The sequence below is a fragment of the Macaca fascicularis genome, chromosome 3 (genome assembly GCF_037993035.2).
Source record: "Macaca fascicularis isolate 582-1 chromosome 3, T2T-MFA8v1.1".
NCBI lineage: Eukaryota > Metazoa > Chordata > Mammalia > Primates > Cercopithecidae > Macaca > Macaca fascicularis.
Genome location: NC_088377.1, coordinates 75,558,998 through 75,577,929, shown reverse-complemented (window position 1 = coordinate 75,577,929; position 18,932 = coordinate 75,558,998).

Genomic DNA, 18,932 nt, shown 5'->3' with positions numbered 1-18,932 from the left:
GGTGGGCGGCAGAGGGAGTAGAAGATGGAGCCAGGGATAGCAGAGCCCAAACTATCTAAGGGAATAGCCTTAAGGGACATTTTAAGGATGTTGGCTCTTACTCCGGGTGAGATGGGAAGTCACTGTAGGACTCCAAACAGGGAAACGGCACAAATTTTAACTTCATCACTGGCTTCTTCTTTGAGCTCTTTCTTGACCTCAGTTGTGTTGTCTTTGGAAAAAAAGGCAACAAGTGTGGTTGTGTGCCAGGCCTATCCTCCCACTTAAGCCCGCTGTTAGGTTTTATGATCTCTGCTTTGTTTTAGAGGTAACGAGGGTAAGTATCTCCCCAGAGTCATGGAGCTAGTAACTGACCAAGCTAAGGTGGAATCGAATCTGTTCTTTTCTGTTCTAATAACCACACCACCTTTCACAAAATAAATGAATCCATCAGAAGAATTGGTGGACCAATCTTGGGGACATGGGGAGGCAAAGTTGAGTCACGGAGAACCCTGGTTGAAATATAGGTTCCATTTGGACAAAGTTCAGTTTACAAGGGACTTTCACATCCATGTCTCATTTGATATGTGCGACGGTACTAAAGCACCGTTGCCCAGATTGTAGAGGAGGCGCTTGGTAAGGTATAGAAAGCAGAATTTCAGATGACAGCCCAGCACTCACAACCTTCTCACTGCTGGACACCCGAGGACTCAGTGAGAGGGAACAGGAGACAGAATATCACTTCAAAACCCAGCTCAGATGTTACTTATCAAGTTAAGAATTAGAAACACAAGTCCTGCAACTGGGCTTAGGAACCCAGTTGATCCCCAGAAGGGGGAGTGATCCCCAGGAGAAAACAGGCAAATCTGACTCGGGTCCCAAATGCACCCTACAGTCGTTATTGTACTGTGCCTTATGGGCTGTGCTTTGCTTTACGGGCTTAGATCTACATCTAATTTAGTTCCCCTTCAACATTTCAATCTTCATCCAGGGCTCCACTTCCCTGGGTCCACCCACGCCCTGTGTCCCCAGCTTGACCCGGCTTCCATGAGTAATCGGGTCTCCACCCTGGGGATCCCTTCTCATCTGCAGGCTGCATCTGCACTTGGCTTGGGACAGCCTTGGCCAGGGTTGCAGGGTGTTCCCTCGCGGTCGTCTGCCTCTGCTCCCTGCCCTTTGCCTCCCTCTTGTGGGAACAGTGGCCATCCTGGCAGCAGGGCTTGAAGCGACCTGCTGTGTCAGACTCTTTGGGGCTTAATGTGGGTCAAAACTCATCTGCGGAGCTTGTTTTGAACATACATTGCCAGGCCCCAGGCCCAGAGTGTTTGATTCAGGCAGCCTGGGGTGCAGCCTGATAATGTGCATTTTTAAACAGGTTCCCAGGTGATGCTGATGCTGCAGGATGGAGTACCACACTGAGGAAGCCACTGCTGCAGTCCCACCGGTTCAGGGAAAGTGGCTGCAGTGTGTGAATATTTCAGAACTGCTGGGGCAGAGACCAAGGCCCCTGTTCCCTGAAACATTGATTAAGACGCCTAGGTCCACGTATTTAACAAACGTTTATTGCATACACAATGCGAGGTACAACACAGTAGGCACAGGAGTCATGACACACCCCAGCACCTCACAGTCAGAGAAAAAGCAAGGACAAAAGAGCCACGTTTAAGCAGCATTAGATTCCAAGCTGCAGTACAACATTTCTGAGGAACTACTCCCACTCCAGGATTAAAGTGTTTACTTGGGAAAGTCCTTCTAGCAATGGTATTCTTCCAAATTCATCAATAAAACACTTCCACAGTTAAAAAATAATTGTCACCAAGGCTAATATTTTCAGACTACTGACTTTGCTCCAGGTCCTTTCAAAGTATTGATTCATTTATTCCACACAGCAGCCTATGGAAGTAGATTCTATTATCTCCCCCCATGTTACAGACGTGAAAACTGAGATACAGAGGGTTAAGTAACTTGCCCAGCACCACACAGAGAGGAAAGGGAGAAGTTGAGATTCACACCCTACCGATCTGGACTTCATAGTCCATTCATAAAATGATTGTGATACATTTGAAAGCTAAAAATTTTTTTTTCTGTTGAAAAAGTAACAAACACATGTATAAAATCTGAAATTTAAAAGGAGTTACAATATTTTTAAAATTCCGCCACATCCCCACCACACAGAGAGCTACTGTTTACCTTCTGGTCCGCTAACTTCTTTAGGGGTGAGAGAATTACAAATATATGATACCTAATTGAGATACAGAAAATTGTTGTAATCTACATTTTATATAATGGTGCTTAGAAATACAATCTACACATAATTATACAAAATGCATGTCTATTGAAAAAATTGAATAACAATAGAAAGAACAAAATAAGAATCATTCAATACTTCAGGATTATAAATTCATACTCCAAGAACTTATGAGAATTAAATGGAAATTAAAGAATATCTGTGTAGATGCAAGATAACGAGATGAGGAACACGTCTCCACATAAATATTCACAGAATTCCTGATTTTCATTTTCACACTGACATTTTTACTTTGTGCCTTTGTGTTATCATTGAACATGCCCCTTCAGATATTTCAGATATTTTACTTTGCATCTTAATGGTTTTAGTGTAGTGAAGACACCCTGAGAAGCTACTCAATCTTTCTCATTCAGTAATTTTCTATTTTTCGTCTTAACTCAGGACAAAAGGATACAAACAGTTTATGATATCAGAGAAAAGGCTGAGAGTAAAATTGGTACACATATGGATTAATTTCTCTAGAGGATCCCAAGGGAAATAGAAATATTTGAACTGAGTATTTTTTTTTTTTTTTTTTTTTTTTTTTTTTTTTTTGAGACGGAGTCTCGCTCTGTCGCCCAGGCTGGAGTGCAGTGGCGCGATCTCGGCTCACTGCAAGCTCCGCCTCCCGGGTTCACGCCATTCTCCTGCCTCAGCCTCCCGAGTAGCTGGGACTACAGGCGCCCACAACCGCGCCCGGCTAATTTTTTGTATTTTTAGTAGAGACGGGGTTTCACCGTGGTCTCGATCTCCTGACCTTGTGATCCCCCGCCTCGGCCTCCCAAAGTGCTGGGATTACAGGCGTGAGCCACCGTGCCCGGCCTGAACTGAGTATTTTATATTGTTAACTCAATGCTTTGTCATATGTTTTGCTTTGACCAATGCACTTGAAGATTTTCTCTAACTTGCTGAAAGGGTAATATAGATAAACATCTTTGCATTGCTATTTATTTGTGTTTAAGTGCATGCATTCTGGTAAGTGTTTCCCAAAGAATAGTTTGTGGACATTAGTCTCATAATGTTCCACAGAAGAAGGGCTCTGTGGTCTAACACGTTTCGGGAAATATTAATACCACAAATCCTCCTCTGGATACGTGTAATATCTGAGAACTTCTAAAGAGGAAAAAATAAAGCCACTAGTATCATTAGTATCACAAGTTTTGATGACTCTGAATGTCAGTTTTCACACTAGGTCACTTTTGTATAACTGTCACAGAGATGCTATAAATTTTGGGGATTTTAGAGTACAACATTGCACATCAGTCATTCACACTGAAATGCATGTGTCACGCCCCCTGGAGGACACAGAGCCAAAGCCAGCAGGTCAGTGGCTTTGGTTTGCAGCAGCGTTGGCAGCAGCGCTTTATTCTCTTTGCTCTATTTCCTATGTGTACTGGGGATGCAAAGTAAACCAGGATGTCTGCCAAACTTGAAGGAAGCCAGAGAGTCCAGAAAACTGTAGGCTTTCCTGCACCCAGAGGGAGCCAATACTCTTGGAAATAAGACTTTTTCAAAGGATAACCTTCTAGGTGCAAGAAAATACTATTTGAGCTTCTCTTCTCCAAACTGTTGGTCTTTCACAATGAAAAGAGTTTGGCCTCAACAAGTGAACAAGGACCAAGGCTAACTAAACAGCTCAGGCAGACACAAAAGCCTGGTTGTTGCGACCGAGTTGACTTAGCATTTACTGCATTTTAAAACTCAAATCCATTTGGTAAGGGCGCCTAATCATCTAAGAAAAACAGTCATGTGAAGAAAGAGGATGCTGCATCTGATTGATTTATAAAAGCATCAGGTTACTGAAGTTTTAGCCAACTCATAGGAAAAATACTTTCCCATTTACTCCCCATTTCCTTCATGTCAGGAAAAAGTCATTCCCACACTACAAAATATGCCTTCAAAATCCCATACCCTGCATGAGACCAAATTCTTTGGCTTTTGGAGGGCTTTCTCCACAGCCTGAAATTGATTCCTGACAGCAGTTCCTTTGTGGCTTTGCTCAAACAAACTCGGAATCTTTTGGCTTATGGCACTAGCACTGATTGAAAGAAGATACTACCACTGTGTTGTACATTCATGGAGCTGCTCAGGAGAAATATGCTTGCCTTCCTGATCAAGGTTTTACTGCACTGCAATTGTCTTTGGTCCTTTGTAAGCATGTTTATCGTTCCTAACATCCCTTTTGTTGTTGTTGTTTAGTTGTTATACTTTTTATTTTTCAAGAATAATTTCAATAATATTGCCATGTACACAATGGCATGTTACATATAAATATATCAACATAATATCTATAACTTATTATATCTGGGTATTTATAGCAGAAATATAGACAGTCATAAATATATACTCAGGAAATTCCAGGGTATTTCTGATTTTCTTTTCTTTTCTTTTTTTTTTTGGAGACGGAGTTTCACTCTTGTTGCCCAGGCTGGAGTGCAATGGCACGATCTCGGCTCACCGCAAGCTCCGCCTCCCAGGTTCAAGCAATTCTCCTGCCTCAGCCTCCCTAGTAGCTGGGATTATAGGCACGTGCCTCCACACCCAGCTAATTTTGTATTTTTAGTAGACATGGGGTTTCTCCATGTTGGTCAGGCTGGTCTCGAACTCCCGACCTCAGGTGATCCACCCACCTCGGCCCCCCAAAGTGCTGGGATTACAGGCGTGAGCCACCGCGCCCGGCCTTATTTCTGATTTTCAAACACATATAATATGTGGTCTCATTAAGAGTTTTCTCTGTTGTTTCTGGTGAACATTATTTACACAGCCAGAAAATAAAAACTTTTTTAAAAGTACAACTAATTTTAATATTAAGAGGAATCTGCTTTTGCTTTGTAAAGATATATTTTCTCTAGAAATATTGAGCTGACAAGGATGTGAAGGAAAAGTATTTTCCAAGAAAAGGTAAATGTGGAACTAGATAGAAAGGAATGAATTAGAAAATTATGTAGCTTTTGGAAGTTTTTCCTCTATTTTTTTCTATTATCTAAGTTTCATAGATTTTTTTTTCCTATGGAAGGAATATCTGTCTTGACATTTACTGTAGTTATGACTGGAATGGTGCTATTTCTCCAATATATGAATGGAATACTCTCAGTGATAGGGAAATTTTTCAGGTATCAATAAATGAATTGTAAGTATCACAGTGTTGTTTTTCTTGCTTTACACTACATACTGCTGGGTTGCTTAGCTATAAACCATAAATCTTTTGCCTTATGACCCTAATAGTTATTGAGATTAGAAGTAATCGATCCATTACTGAACTAGTGTTATACTAGGCATCAATGAGGATGTTTTCTTTGACATTTTCAGTGTAGCCTTCTAATAGTAATAGCATTTATGGTGCAGTTACAATGTGCATTGTTTGTTTGGTACAGGTATAAGCTCACTTAACTTCAAAATCTGTAAGGCAGAGTTATTATGATGATTTCTGCGTCTCAGAAGAAGAAACCAAAACAGAGGTTAAATAATGTGCTGGAGGTAAAGAATGGTGTAAGAATTAAACCCTGGTGGGGTTTAATTCATTAACCCTGGTGGGTTTAATGGTGTAAGAATTAAACCCTAGTGGGATTTTAATTGTTTCTTTTAACGCTGTTAGTTCTCTCTTAAAATGAACATGCTCATTAAATTAATCCAAATCAATATCTGGTTGTTCTTTTAAAAAACTCAGAGCAAAGAAGAACAATTAAATTATGTATTTACTTGCCTTTGACCTTGAGCAATTGACCTTTCTCTAGACAGGGCTAACAATTTTACTTGGATTTGAGTAGCTGCAAAAATTGCTGAGAAGTCAATTTAAAGTCTTAGGAAAGTGTTTTATCAGATTGAAGTCTCCTAATTTATTTGTCAATCACTTGTTGGTAGCCATTTAGGTCGAGCTCAATCGCCCTAAGCCACATATTCATTTTAATCCATGAATAGTGTAGTGATGACTCATTGACAGCTATTAAGCGGCTCCTAGAGTTTTCACACCTGCAACTCTTAAGGGATTCTAAGCGAAGCATTCTAGAAATAAAACAATATAAATAGAAAGTAGTCATTGCACTTTCATTTTAGAGTAGATGACACGATACAAGGATGACTTTTGTAATAATCAGTTGCTCTGTGATACCTAGAGTTGTCCCTTGGTGAAACTTGGTCTCACAGCTTCTACCTCTCAAATATATCCAGTATCCAACCACTTCTCACTACTTTCCTTCTCACAACTTGTGAAATAAAACCCCTGGTCCTGAATTTAAATCCTGCTCCATGCCACCATCATATGTGCCCTGGATTTTGGCATTAACTCCCTAAACTGTCTTCTAAATTGCCACCTTTGTCCACAGTATTCTCAACAGTGAAGCCCGCTGATCCTTACAAAATATAAGTGATACCGTGTCATCCTGTGTCTACAAATCTACTCCTTTCACTCAAGGCCTTTCTTCCTATGGGTGTGAGGCAGCAGGTTCCCTTGTTCCCTGTGATTCTGACTTTGTCTCCTCCTGTTCTCCTCCTCGCTCACGCTACTCAACCTGCGGGCTCCCTGTTGTTGACCCCACCATGCCCTGCCTGCACACGTAAATAGTTCCCTTTAGCCTGCTTTGTGAATTCCTCAGAATTTATAACTTCCAGCACCCCATATGATTTGTATATTTATTATGTTTTGTATAGTATTTATTATTTATCTCACCTTATGAGAATGTAAGCTCTCTAGGCAAGTGGAACTTATTGTCTGCTCTGTTTGAACAAAACAGATCAGCATCTAGTAGATTGTAGCACTCAATATATATTTACAGAATGAGCAAATGAATGAGTGAATGATTAAATGCTGGTAGCTGGACCCATGCTTCCATGGTCAAACGTGATGCTAGGACATTCAGTTCAGTCAGTGTTTGTATAAGGCATTGGTCTAAAGGCAAATGATGACCATACATAAATTAAAATACATCTTGAATAATGAATGGCATTAAGACCATACATAAATTAAAATACATCATGAATAATGAATGGCATTAAAAGTCAGTATTACTAGCTTCAAAGACATTAAGATGAGATGGTGGAAACAGAGCCTGGTACTGAAATTGACTAAACTTTAGTTAGAAGAAATCCCTGTTCCACCATTTATCAGCCAGATGACCTTTGGTAAGTCACTTTAGCATACTAATCCTTAGCTCTCTCCCATATACGATAGGGAAATCTGTGCTGGCTACTTAATCTTGTTGTTATGAAGAGTAAATGAGTTTACATATTTAAAATGTTTAATGTAATTTTTTTAAATGTAATAACTATTGGGGGAAATAATAACGTAGTAATTAAAAAAAAGAATAGAGAGCCTCAAAACAATCTGAAAAACACATCCCTCTTAGTTATTATAAACAATTAGTTTTGAATCAATAATGCCTGATGAATAATAGTTTTTTTTAAAATGGGCAAGAATTGGCCATTGGTCTTTTAGAATCTCACAGTTGGGAGTTGCATAACTATCTGATATTTGGTTAATACTAAACCTTTTAGCCTTGGTCAGCAGTCCTCAAAAGTTTTGGTCTCAGGACTCCTTCATACTCCTAAAAATAACTGAAGACCCCAAAGAGTCTTTCCTTATGTGGGTTGTAGGTATTGATATTTTCTATATTCCAAGTTAAAACTGAGAACTTAAAACAATTATTTATTAATTCATTTAAAAATGTCAATAATACACCCATTAGATAGTAAAATAAATAACTTTTTTTAAAAAACTACTTTTTTTAAACAAAAAATTTAGTGAGAATGGTAGCATTGGTTCACTGTTTTGCAAATCTCTCTCTTTTTTTTTTTTTTTGAGATGGAGTCTTGCTCTGTCCCCAGGCTGGAGTGCAATGGCGTGATCTCGGATCACTGCAACCTTCACCTCCCAGGTTCAAGCGATTCTCCTGCCTCAGCCTCCTGAGTAGCTGGGATTACAGGCACGCTCCACAATGCCTGGCTAATTTTTGTATTTTTAGTAGAGCCGGGGTTTCACCATGTTGATCAAGCTGGTCTCGAACCCCTGATCTTGTGATCTGCCTGCCTCGGCCTCCCAAACTGCTAGGATTACAGGCGTGATCAACTGCCCCTGGCCTTTGCAAATCTCTTTTATGTCTAGCTTAATAGAAGAAAACTGGATTATTTTATCTGCTTTTGCATTCAATCTGTCGTGATGTCATACATAATGCAGGCTTTGCAAACCCCCTCAATCACTCATGAGAAAATGAGAGTGGAAAAGACAAATAACATTAGTAACACAGTCATGCGTTGCTTAACCAAGGGAATATGTTCTGAGAAATTCATTGTTTGGTGATTTTGTCATTGTGTGAACATCATAGGCTCCACTTACACAAGACGATACAGCCTTCTACACACCGCAGTGGTATAGCCTGTTGCTCCTAGACCACAAACCTATGCAGCATGTTACTGCACTAAATACTGTAGTCAATTGTAACACAATGCTAAGGATTTGTGTATCCAAACATTTAAAAAGTACAGTAAAAATAAGATATAAAGGATTAAAAAATGGTACACTTACAGGGCACTTCCCATAAACGCAGCTTGCAGCGGGGGAAGTTGCTCTGGGTGTCAGTGGGTGAGTAGTGAGTGAATGTGAAGGTCTGGGTCATGATAGACTTTATAAACAGTAAACTTAGACTACGCTACATTTATAACAAGTATTTTTCTTTCTTCAATGATAAATTAACCTTAGCTTACTGTAACTTTTTAACTTTATACATTTTTATTATTTTTAACTTACTGGCTCTTTTGTAATTACACTTAAAACATACGGTACAGCTATACAAAAATATTTTCTTTCTTTATATCCTTTATAAGCTTTTCCTATTTAGTTTTTTGGGGGGGTTTTTGTTGTTACTTTACAAAAATTTGTTATAAACTAAGACACAAACACACACATTTGCCTAGGCCTACACAGGGCCAAGGTCATCAATATCACTGTCTTTCTCCTTTATATTTTGTCCCATTGGAAGGCCTTCAGGGACAATAACAGGCATGGAACTATCCTGTGACAGCAATGCCTTCTTGTGGATACCTCCTGAGGGACCGGCCTGAGGCTTTTTGTATAAGTATTGTCTAAAATAATGATAAAAGTGTAATATAGTAAATACATAAACTCCTCCCATCCCTGATTTTCTTGAAACAAACTTTGAAAACCACTAGGCTAAGTTATGGTCTTTTTCTTCTTTTCGTTTTTGTAAATTGTAAATTGACAGTTTATAATTGCTCAGTCCACCCTCAGTATCTGTGTGTTCTCCACCCAAGATTCAACCAATCACAGGTCAAAAAATTTGGAAAAAAATTAAAAATAGCAATACAGCAATAGAATAATACAAATAAAAATGCACTATTACAACTATTTGCATAGCATTTACATTGTATTAAGTATTATAAGTAGTCTAGAGATGACTTAAAGTATACAAGAAGATGTATGCAGATTATATGCAACTACTTATGCCATTTCATATAAAGAACTTGAGCAGCCATGGAATTTGGGATCCATGGAGCGCCCTGGAAACAATCCCCTGTGGAAACCAAGGGAAGGCTATGTAAATGTAAGGGATATAGAATGTTATGATTTTGAATAAAATGTGGAATAATTAAATGAAGCTATTTAACATATCCAGCACCTCAAATACTTAACACTTTTTATGGTAAGAATTTGTTCTTTTAGCAACTTGAAATGTACAGTACTCTATTATTAACTATATTCATTACACTGTGCAATAGAACTATAAAAACCACATTCTTCCTGTCCAACAGATTTAGTACCCTTGGACCATCATCTCCCCATTCTTCCCACCCGGCAGTTTCTGTAACCACCAATATACTCTCTGCTTCTCTGAGTTGTTTTAGATTCCACGTATAGGTGAGAACATGCAGTATTTGTCCTTCTGTGCCTGGCTTATTTCACTTGGTGTAGTGTTCTCCAGTTCCATCTACGTTGTTACCATGACAGAATTTTATTCTCTTTTAAGGTTGTCTAGTATTCTGCTGTGTATACAGACCACATATTCACTTGATGATGGACTCATAGGCTGATTCCATAACTTGGCTATCGTGAATAGCACTGCAATAAACATGGCCGTGCAGATAGATATCTCTTAAACAAACTGATTTCAAACCTTTTGAGTAAACACTTAGAAGTGGAAATGTGGATCGTACACTAATTCTATTTTTAGTTTTTTGGGGAACCTTCATATAGTTTTCCATAATGGCTGAATTAATTTACATTCCCACCAATGGTAAACAAGGATTCCCTTTTCTCCACATTCTTGCTGACACTTTTTTTTTTTTTTTTTTTTTTTGTCTTTTTATAAAAGTAATTCTGACAGGTGTGAGACAGTATTTCATGGTGGTTTTAATTTGCTTTTTTTCCCCTAATGATTATGATTTTGAGCATTTTTTATGTACCTGTTGTCTGTTGCTATTCCTTCTTCTGAAATGCCTATTCAGTCTCCTTACCCGTTTTTAAAATTGGGTTTCTTGTTTTCATGCTATTGAGTTGTTTGAGCTCCTTATATATTTCGGATATTAACCCCTTATCAGATGTCTGTCTTTTCTGTCAATCCATAGGTTATCTCTGTATAATGCTAATTGTTTCCTTTGCTGTGCAGAAGTGTTTTAGTTTGATATTACCCCATTTGTCTATTTTTGCTTTTGTTGCTGGCATTTGTTGGGGTCAAATCCAAAAATCTTGTTCCCCAGCCCAATGTGGTATAGTTTTTTCCCTATGTTTTCTACCAGCAGTTTTACAGTTTCTGATCTTATATTTAATTCTTTAATCCATTTTGAATTAATTTGTATATATTGTGTGAGATATGGATCCAATTTTATTCTTCTGCATGAAAAAATCTAGTTTTCCCAACAGCATTTATTAAAAACACTATCCTTTCCCCATTGTATATCCTTGACACTTCTGTAAGAAATCAACTGATTGTACATGTGTGGGTTCTCTACTCTGCTCCATTGATCAGTGCATTTTTTTTTGTTTGTTTGTTTTGTTTTGTTTTTGCTGGTACCATGCTCTTTTAATTACCATAACTTTGTATTATAGTTTGAAATCTGGTAGTGTGACACCTCCAGCTTTTGTTCTTTTTGCTCATGATTGACTTGGTTATTTGGAGTTTTTTCTGGTTTTATATGAATTTTAGAATTTTTTAAGATATTGCCATTGGAATTTTGATAGAGATTACATTGAATATGTAGATAGATCCCTTTGGATACTATGAACATTTAAACAATATTAATCCTTCCAATTCATGAACACAGGCCATTGTCCCATTTATTTGTGTGTTTTTCAATTTCTTTTATCAACATTTTTCAGTTTTCAGCATACAGGTTTTTCACTTCTTGGTTAAGCTTATTCCTAAGTGTATTTTTTGTAGCTATTGTTAGTGGGATTGTTGTCTTAATTTTTTTTTTTTAATTGTACTTTAAGTTCTGGGATACATGTGCAGAATGTGCAGGTTTGTTACATAGGTATGCACGTGACATGGTGGTTTGCTGCACCCATCAACCCGTCATCTACATTAGGTATTTCTCCTAATGCTGTCCCTCCCCTATCTCTCCACCCCTGACAGACCCCATTGTGTGATGTTCCTCTTGCTGTGTCCACGTGTTCTCATTGTTCAACTCCCACTTATGAGTGAGAACATGCAGTGTTTGATTTTCTCTTCCTGTGTTAGTTTGCTGAGAATGATGGTTTCCAGCTTCATCCCAGCAAAGGACATGAACTTATCCTTTTTTATGACTGCATAGTATTCCACAGTGTGTACGTGCCACATTTTTTTTACCAGTCTATCATCAATGGGCATTTGGGTTAGTTCCAAGTCTTCGCTATTGTGAACAGTGTTGCAATAAACATATGTGTGCATGTGTCTTTATAGTAGAATGATTTATAATCCTTTGGGTATATACCCAGTAATGGGATTGCTGGGTCAAATGGTGTTTCTGGTTCTAGATACTTGAGGAATTGTCACACCATCTTCCACAATGGTTGAACTAATTGACACTCCCACCAACATTGTAAAAGTGTTCATATTTCTCCACATCTTCTCCAGCATCTGTTGTTTCCTAAGTTTTTAATGATCACCATTGTAACTGGTGTAAGATGATATTGTGGTTTTGATTTGCATTTCTCTAATGACCACTGATGAATGAGCTTTTTTTCAACTGTTTGTTGTCCAAATAAATGTCTTCTTTTGAGAAGTATCTGTTCATATCCTTTGCCCATTTTTTGATTGGTGTTATTTGTTTTTTTCTTGTACATGTGTTTAAGTTCCTTGTAGATTCTGGATATTAGCCCTTTGTCAGATGGATAGATTACAAAAATTTTCTCCCATTCCATAGGTTGCCTGTCCACTCTGATGATAGTTTCTTTTGCTGTGCAGAAACTCTTTAGCTTAATTAGATCCCATTTGTCAATTTTGGCTTTTGTTGCCATTGTTTTTCGTGTTTTAGTCATGAAGTCTTTGCCCATGCCTATGTCCTGAATGGTATTGCCTAGGTTTTTTTCTAGGGTTTTTATGGTTTTGGTCTTTAATCCATCTTGAGTTAATTTTGGTATAAAGTCTGAGGAAGGGGTCCAGTTTCAGCTTTCTGCATATGGCTAGCCAGTTTCCGCAACAGCATTTATTAAAAAGGGAATCCTTTCCCCATCGCTTGTTTTTTTCAGGTTTATCAAAGATCAGACAGTTGTAGATGAGTGATGTTATTCCTGTGGCCTCTGTTCTGTTCCGTTGGTCTATATACCTGTTTTGGTACCAATACCATGCTGTTTTGTTTACTGTAGCCTTGTAGTGTAGTTTGAAGTCAGATAGCATGATGCCTCCAGCTTTGTTCTTTTTACTTAGGATTGTCTTGGCTATACAGGCTTTTTTTTTTTTGCTCCATATGAAATTTAAAGTAGTTTTTCCTAATTCTGTGAAGATAGTCAATGGTAGCTTGATGGAAATAGCATTGAATTTATAAGTTACTCAGGCAGTATGGCCTTTTCCATGATAATGATTCTTCCTATCCATTAGCATGGTATATTTTCCCATTTGTTTGTTCGCTTATTTTCCTGAGCAGCGGTTTGTAGTTCTCCTTGAAGTGGTGCTTCACATCCCTTGTGAGTTGTATTCCCAGGTATTTTATTTTCTCTGTAGCAATTGTGAATGGAGTTCACTCATGATTTGGTTTCCTCTTTGTTTATTATTGTTGTATAGGAATGCTTGTGATTTTTGCACATTGATTTTGTATCCTGAGACTTTGCTAAAGTTGCTAATAAGCTTAAGGAAATTTTGGGCTGAGATGATGGGGTTTTCTAAACATACGACTATGTCATCTGCAAACAGACAAAATTTGACTTTCTCTCTTCCTATTTGAATAAACTTTATTACTTTCTCTTGCCTGATTGCCCTTGCCAGAACCTCCTTATTGAGAGTTCTTAGCATGAAGGGCTGTTGAATTTTATCAAATGCCTTTTCTGCATCTATTGAGATAATCATGTGGTTTTTGTCATTGGTTCTGTTTATGTGATAGATTATGGTTATTGATTTGCATATGTTGAACCACCCTTGTATCCCAGGGATGAAGTTCACTTGATTGTGATGGGTGAGCTTTTTGAAGTGCTGCTGGATTTGGTTTGCCAGTATTTTATTGAAGATTTCGCATTGATGTTCATCAGGGATAGTGGCCTGAAATTTTCTTTTTTTGTTGTGTCTCTGCCAGTTATTGGTATCAGAATGATGCTGTCCTCGTGAGCTAGGGAGAAGTCCCTCTTTTTCTATTGTTTGGAATATTTTCAGAAGGAATGGTACCAGTTCCTCTTTGTACCTCTGGTAGAATTCAGCTGTGAATCCATCTGCTACTGGGATTTTTTTGATTGGCAGGCTTTTAATTACTGCCTCAATTTCAGAATTTGTTCTTGGTCTATTCAGGGATGTGACTTCTTCCTGGTTTAGTCTTGGGAGGGGGTATGTGTCCAGGAATTTATCAATTTCTTCTAGATTTTCTAGTTCATTTGTGTAGAGGTGTTTATAGTATTCTCTGTCGGTAGTCTGTATTCCTGTGGGATCAGTGTTGATATCCCCTTTATCATTTTTTTATTGTGTCTATTTGATTCTTCTTTCTTTTCTTCCTTTATTAGTCTGGCTAGTGGTCTATCTATTGTGTTAATCTTTTCAAAAAACCAGCTCCTGGATTTGCTTATTTTTTGAAGGATTTTTTGTGTCTCTAGCTCCTTCAGTTCTGCTCTGATCTTGGTTATTTCTTGTTTTCTGCTAGCTTTTGAATGTGTTTGCTCTTGCTTCTCTACTTCTTTTAATTGTGATGTTAGAGTGCCAATTTTAGATCTTTTCTGCTTTCTCCTGTGGGCATTTAGTGCTATAAATTTCCCTGTAAACACTGCTTTAGCTGTGTCCTAGAGATTCTGGTACATTGTGTTTTTGTTCTAATTGGTTTCAAAGAACTTACCTATTTCTGCCTTAATTTTGTTATTTACCCAGTAATCTTTCAGGAGCAGGTTGTTCAGTTTCTATGTAGTTGTGTGGTTTTGAGTGAGTTTCTTTTTTTCTTTTTTCTTTCTTTTTTTTTTTTTGTTTTTGAAATAGAGTCTTGTTCTGTCGCTCAGGCTGGAGTGCAGTGGCATGATCTTGGCTCACTGCAATTTCTGCCTCCTGGGTTCACACCATTCTCCTGCCTCAGCCTCCCAAGTAGCTGGAACTACAGGCACCCACCACCACACCCAGCTAATTTTTTGTATTTTTAGTAGAGATGAGGTTTCACCATGTTGACCAGGATGGTCTTGATCTCCTGACCTCGTGATCCGCCTGCCTCGGCCTCCCAAAGTGCTGGGATTACAGGAGTGAGCCACCGCACCTGGCCTTGAGTGAGTTTCTTAATCCTGAGTTCTAATTTGATTGCACTGTGGTCTGAGAAACTCTTTGTTATGATGTCCGTTCTTTCGCATTTGCTGAGGAGTGCTTTACTTCCAATTAAGTGGTCAATTTTAGAATAACGGTGATGTGATGCTAAGAAGAATGTATATTCTGTTGGTTTAGGGTGGAACATTCTGTAGATGTCTACTAGGTTCCCTTGGTCTAGAGTTGAATTCAAGTCCTGAATATACTTGTTAATTTTCTGTGTCATTGATCTGTCTAATATTGACAGTGGGGTGTTAAAGTCTCCCACTATTATAGTGTGGGAGTCTCAGTCTCTTTGTAGGTCTCTAAGGACTTGCTTTATGAATCTGGGTGCTCCTGTGTTGGGCACATATATATTTAGGATAGTTAGCTCTTCTCGTTGCATTGATCTGTTTACCATTATGTAATGCCCTTCTTTGTCTTTTTTAATCTTTGTTGGTTTAAAGTCTGTTTTATCAGAGACTAGGATTGCACTCCCTGCTTTTTTTGTTTTTGTTTTTTGCTTTCTATTTGCTTGGTAAATATTCCTCTATCCCTTTATTTTGAGCCTATGTGTGCCTTTGCACGTGAGATGGGTCTCCTGATTACAGCACACTGATGGGTCTTGACTCTTTATCCAATTTGCCAGTCTGTGTCTTTTAATTGGGCCATTTAGCCGATTTACATTTAAGGTTATTATTGTTATGTGTGAATTTGATCCTGTCATTATGATGCTAGCTGGTTATTTTACCTGTTAGTTGATGCAGTTTCTTCATAGTGTCAATGGTCTTTACAATTTGGTGTATTTTTGTGGTGGCTGGTACCAATTTTTCCTTTCCATATTTAGTGCTTCCTTCAGGAGCTCTTGTAAGGCAGGCCTGATCGTGACAAAATCTCTCAGCATTTGCTTGTCTGTAAAAGATTTTATTTCTCCTTCACTTACGAAGCTTAGTTTGTCTGGATATGAAATTCTGGAATGAAAATTCTTTTATTTAAAAACGTTGAATATTGGCTCCCAGTCTCTTGTGGCTTGTACGGTTTCTGCAAAGAGATCTGCTGTTAGTCTAATGGGCTTTCCTTTCTCTCTGGTTGCCTTTAACATTTTTCCTTCATTTCAACCTTGGTGAATCTGACAATTATGTGTCTTGGGGTTTCTCTTCTCAAAGAGTATCTTTTTGGTGTTCTCTGTATTTCCTGAATTTGAATGTTGGCCTGTCTTGCTTGGTTGGGGAAGTTCTCCTGGATAATATCCTGAATAGTGTTTTCCGACTTGGTTCCATTCTCCCTGTCACTTTCAGGTACACCAGTCAAATGCAGGTTTGGTCTTTTCACATAGTCCCATATTTCTTGGAGGCTTTGTTTGTTCCTTTTCATTCTTTTTTCTCTAATCTTGTCTTCACACTTTATTTCATTAAGTTGATCTTCAATCTCTGATATCCTTTCTTCTGCTTGATCGATTCAAATATTGATACTTGCATATGCTTCACAAAGTTTCTCATGGTGTGTTTTTCAGGTCCATCAGGTCATTTATGTTCTTCTCTAAACTGGTTAGTCTAGTTAGCAATTCATCAAACCCTTTTTCAAGGTTCTTAGCTTCCTTGTATTGGGTTAGAACATGCTCCTTTAGCTTGGAGGAGTTTGTTATTACCCACCTTCTGAAGCCTACTTCTGTCAATTTGTCAAACTCATGCTCTGTCCAGTTTTATTCCCTTGCTGGCGAGGAGTTGTGATCCTTTGGAGAAGAGGCGTTCTGGTTTTTGGAATTTTCAGCCTTTTAGCACTGGTTTTTCCTCATCTTCGTGGATGTATCTGCCTTTGGTCTTTGATGTTGGTCACCTTCAGATGGGGTTTTTGTGTAGATGTTCTTTTTGTTGATATTGTTGCTATTCCTTTTTGTTTATTAGTTTTCCTTCTAACAGTCAGGCCCCTCTGCTGCAGGTCTGCTGGAGTTTGCTGGAGGTCCACTCTAGACCCTGTTTGCTGGGGTATCACCAGTGGAGGCTGCAAAATAGCAAATAATGCTGCCTGTTCCTTCCTCTGTAAGCTTCATCCCAGAGGGGCACCCACTAGATGCCAGCTGGAGCTCTCCTCTATGAGGTGTCTGTCAAACCCTGTTGGGAGGTGTCTCCCAGTCAGGAGTTACATGGGTCAGGGACCCCACTTGAGGAAGCAGTCTGTCCCTTAGCAGAGCTCGAGTGCTGTGCTGGAAGATCTACTGCTCTCTTCAGAGCCGGCAGGCAGGAAAGTTTAAGTCTGCTGAAGCTGTGCACACAGTTGCTCCTTCCCCCAGATGCTCCATCCCAGGGAGATGGGAATTTTATCTATTAGCCCCTGACTGGGGCTGCTGCCTTTCTTTCAGAGATGCCCTGCCCAGAAAGTAGGAATCTAGAGAGGCAGTGTGGCTACAGCGGTTTTGTGGCACTGCAGTGGGCTCCACTCAGTTCGAAGTTCCCTGTGGTTTTGTTTACACTGTGAGGGGAAAACAGCCTACTCACACCTCAGTAATGGTGGATGCCCCTCCCCACACCAAGCTTGAGCATCCCAGGTGACTTCAGACTGCTGTGCTGGCAGCGAGAATTTCAAGCCAGTGGATCTTAGCTTGCTGGGCTCTGTGGGGTTGGGATCCACTGAGCTAGAACCCTTGGCTCCCTGGCTTCAGCCCCCTTTCCAGGGGAGTGAATGGTTCTGTCTCACTGGTGTTCCAGGCGCCACTGGGGTATGAAAAAAACTCCTGCAACTAGCTCAGTGTCTGCCCAAATGGCTGCCCAGGTTTGTGCTTGAAATCGAGGGTCCTGGCAGTGTAGGCACCGAGGGAATCTCCTGGTCTGCGGATTGTGAAGACCATGGGAAAAGCATAGTATCTGGGCGAGAGTGCACCATCCCTCATGGCACAGTCTCTCATGGCTTCCCTTGGCTAGGGGAGGGAGTTCCCTGACCCCTTACACTTTCCAAGTGAGGCGATGCCCCGCACTGCTTCTGTTCACTCTCTGTGGGCTGTACCCACTGCCTAACCAGTCCAAATGAGATGAGCCAGGTATCTCATTTGGAAATGCAGAAATCACCCATCTTCTTCGTTGATCTCACTGGGAGCTGCAAACTGGAGCTGTTCCTATTCAGCCATCTTGCCTGTCTTAAGTTTTTTGATTGTTCATTGTTAGTGTCCTGATATTTGTGTTTTGATTATGTATCCTGTAATTTGACTGCATTCATTTATTAGTTCTAACAGTTTTTTCGGGTGAACTCTGTAGAATTTTCTATATATGAGATCATGTCATCAGCAAACAATGACAATTTCACCTCTTTCTTTACAGTTTGGATGCCTTCTATTTTTCTCTCTTGCTTAATTGCTCTGGCTAGGGCTTCCAATACTATGTTAAATAGAAGTGATGAGAGTGGGCATCTTTGCTTGTTGCACATCTCAGAAGAAAGGCTTTCAATTCTTCATCATTGAGTAGGATGTTAGCTGTGGGCTTCTCATATATGGTCTTTATTGTGTTGAGGTATCTTCTATATTTATTTTGGTGAGAATTTTTATCATGAAAGAATGTTGAATTTCATCCAATGGTTATTCTTTCTTCTTGAGGCTTAATAAAAATAAAACAGTTTATAACTTTCATGTATCTTTTCCAACTTTTTGTTGTTTTGACAGCCAGTCTGATAGAAAAACTTAGAAGATAAAATGTAAGCTCTTTATACCATTCCTTTTACTCTTTAACTCAGGAGATTAAGAACCTTTGAACAGAGATTAGAATCGGTGCTCCTAATTTAATAAGCAGAAGTCT